A 3854-nucleotide genomic window follows, 5' to 3' on the forward strand; every position below is an offset into this window, starting at 1 on the left:
GGGGGTGTAAAAAAATAAAAAATTGAAATTAGAAATATCTTTTAAAAACAACTTTTAATATTTTTTTGGGAGGGGTGGTGGTAGGGGGTTGGGGGTAGGGGTGAGGGTGGGGTAAAAATATTGAATTTAAAAACAAACTTTTAATTATTATTTTTTGGGGGGCTGGTTTGAGGGTAAGGACCAAATAAATTGATTTTTTCAACAATTTTTTTTTTAATTGGAAGTTGGAAGAGAGTTTTGGAAAATGTTTTCCATAAGTTTTGAAGGGAAGTCATTTTCCTTAAATTTGAGGAAAATGAGTTGATTTGGAAAATATTTTCCAAAACATTTAACCCAACCAAACATGAGAAAGTTGGAAAACATTTTCCGAAAAATGTTTTTCTTCATACCAAACACACCCTAATTGTTTAATGATTTAAGAAAATTTCTCCATATGTACACCTACTATTTGTCATACGTGGACTATGAATGTAGGTATTAGCCAAGAATTAGATTTGTCCTGGGTGTTCTAAATTATTTTATGTAGTATAATAAGAAACAACTATATAAGGTTTGTTTATGTGGCTGGCATTGATAGGCTCTACTAGCGGACCCAAGATTGTCATTAAGGGATATTAATTGTTACAGTAAAAAATATACAATAATTATGGTTTTAGTACGACTAGAACAAACAACCTCAAGGGATTTTTAGAACGCCTTAAGCAGTAGACTAAGTCTTTAACTTGTGTCAAGAAGTGTCAATACTAATATATATTTATTAAACCAAAATTTGACCTCTATATACAATGTAATTTTCCGACAATGAAGTATCGCTTGACACTAAGAGTAGCTCCACCCTTGCAGCCCTGCCAGTAAATTTAATGTGGGTATCGAACACTAAATAAGAAACTTTAAAAAACTTTCAATGGGCCGTTACGTTAGGGTACTTGCGTTAAACTCATGAGCTTTTCTTCCTGTCCTTTTAAGTACTGAGGTATAAAACTTCTCATACACTACTAAATGTCTAAATCACATAAAATAAATATAAATAATTGACCATGCATATATGATAGAAATAAAGTATTTAAAAGTAGGATAGATAGATAACAATTGGTGAAATAAGTTGAATGAAAGTGCAAGACGGGGTGGATTGTAATTTTTTGTTGTTTTTGTTGAATGTTGAACAAAAGAGTAACGATGACTTAATATAATTGCAGGAATCAGAATATAGGAAAATAAAGTGACGCAAGATATTTTATATTGTTTCAGATTAGTTCAATGTGAATCCTAGTTTAGTCTCTTTTGATTTTAAGAGGGGTTTTATAAGATCTTTTTAATGTTTTTATGTACTATATTAATGATAATGTGTGTAATTTTTTCATTTTGTAACTCTCAATACAATTCCCATCAAACAATTTATCTTCTCTCCTTTGTGTACACAATTTATCACTATTGAAATATAACGCTTATTAAGAATAGAAGAAAAAACTTCAAAATAATTAAAGATAAATGTATGTTATTACGCATCTTCTTTTGGAGTGCTTTATCATCTTCTTGTGATAATATTTTTCGCTCCAAATTTGTTAGGTGACACAGTCTTTATATTATTAGGGTCAATTTTGCGATGAATAACAATAATATCATGAATTAAAATATTGAATTCTTTTATCCGTATAGTATTTAGTTGAAATATTTGACTTCAATGTATAAGAAACTTTTGAATTATTTATACCGCAATTGTAAAATTAGTGATACGTACCACAGTCGATGTGGTATGATAACAATAACTCTTCTCTAGAAGTTCCTAAAAGAAGGATATATTAAAATGGAAAGGGTCAAAAATACTTTTAAACTATTCGAAAAAATTTAAATATATTTCTTATTTATCTGTTAGGATAAAGATACCTCTCGGTCACTTTTTTTGTCAATTTTTTACCTTTAAAACTAACCACTTTTTCTTTTCAAATTATTATTATAATTATTATTTATTATGTGGCATCTTTCTGCTCGATAAAATTAAATCTCAACCCATTACATCTCATTGCTACTCTTTTTCAATAAAAATTCCTTAAACTTGATAAAATTTGGATATATTTCAAAACGTTCTGATACATCGCGTCTCAATTCGGATACATCCCTCAACGTCCATAAACATCGCGTCTCGATTTCGAATACACAACTCAAAGTTTTGACACATCACATATGTTTCGATACATCGCGTAAAGTGATGTATCTGACCAATATATCACGAAAAGTGATGTATATATCCGATAATAGGAGAGAGTAAAAATTTTTGTAATTTTTTCAGATGGTAAATTTTTTTGGGGAATATGATAAATTTAGTTGTGTATAATTTAGGTAATTTCTCCTTTAATTGATAGGCTAAGTTGTCATATGGTAGAGTACTCGTAGAATATATAAAAAATATTATTAAATAGGGTGTATTAATAGTATTGATTCAGTAATACTCAAATTAGTTATATATACTATTTAACTTAGTGTATCACGAACAATTATTGTATTTTTAATGGAAAAATTACATAAATTTGAACCATTAGGCAAAATATTTATGTAGATTGGACCCAACCAAATATATTTATCCTAATTGAATTACAACGCAAATTATTTACCTGATTGCCCCTTATTCTATTCACTGAACTACTACTACTTTATCTGTGATACCCAGGGGCATAGCTTTAGCCACCCCAGGGTGTCCAACTGGACATTATTCGTGAGATAATTACGTTGTATATATATATCAAATTCTTACGTTGTATATATATATCAAATTCTACATTTAAATGTTATATATTTAAAGTTGGACATCCTTGATAAAAGTTATGTCTTTGATGCAGTGGTATTTGAATGAAGGAGTTCCAGGTTTGAAGCCCAAATAACACAATATTTTTTTAATTTTATTTTGACAGTCACACACCATTATTCTTGGACACGCTTAATGAATTTTTTGGCTCCGCCATTGGTGATACCATTGAAGTATATATATACTTTGATGGTATATATATACTCTTATGATATTTATATACTCTGATAATATCAAACAGTAATTGAACAATCTTTTTATTTTTATTAAAATACGATATATTGCTCCTTGATGTATTAATAGTCCTTATATTACTAAGAGAAAAGATATAAAGTGACACCTGAAGTTGTCCCGAATTTTCAAAAAGACACATAACTATGCGGGCGTCCTATTACCCCCCTAAACAATTCCGAACATATATTATTATATCACTTTTCGATCAATTCTAGATTTTAAATGGTAAGTGTTATCACACACCAATCATTGTGTGACAAGTGTTAATTTAATTTGAATTTTTTTTCATTTTAAGTTTTTCTTTATTTCTCTCTCTTACTTTTTGACTTATGCTAATTTTATTACTTTAATTTTAATTTGGGAAAAGGCATAAATTCCCCCTTCAACTTATACCGAAAATTCAGTTACACGCTTCAACTATTATGACGACCTATTACACACCTTTACTACTTAAAAGTGAATTTATTTACTCCCTAAAACTGACGTGTCAAAAAAATAAAAAATAAATAAAAAACTGACGCGTCAGAAAAAATTAAAGTTAAAAAAAGAATTTAAAAAATCAAAATCTTCTTTTCCCCTTCCATTACCCTTTAGAAAAAGAATTAAAAAGTCAAAATCTTCCATCCCCACCCATTGCCCTCTTCTTCTTCATTCTTTAATTTTCATCACAACTTTTTATTTTTCATCACAACCTTAAAGATTCACAATGACGTGAGTGTAGTAGTGGTGTTGTTGGTTGTCCAGATTATTTGTTGGTTTTTCAGATCTAAAAGTATGGAGCTCTTTGGAACTTCATCGGAGCCATGGCTGAAGCTTTGAG

Source organism: Solanum stenotomum, chromosome 2 (genome assembly GCF_019186545.1).
Source record: "Solanum stenotomum isolate F172 chromosome 2, ASM1918654v1, whole genome shotgun sequence".
NCBI lineage: Eukaryota > Viridiplantae > Streptophyta > Magnoliopsida > Solanales > Solanaceae > Solanum > Solanum stenotomum.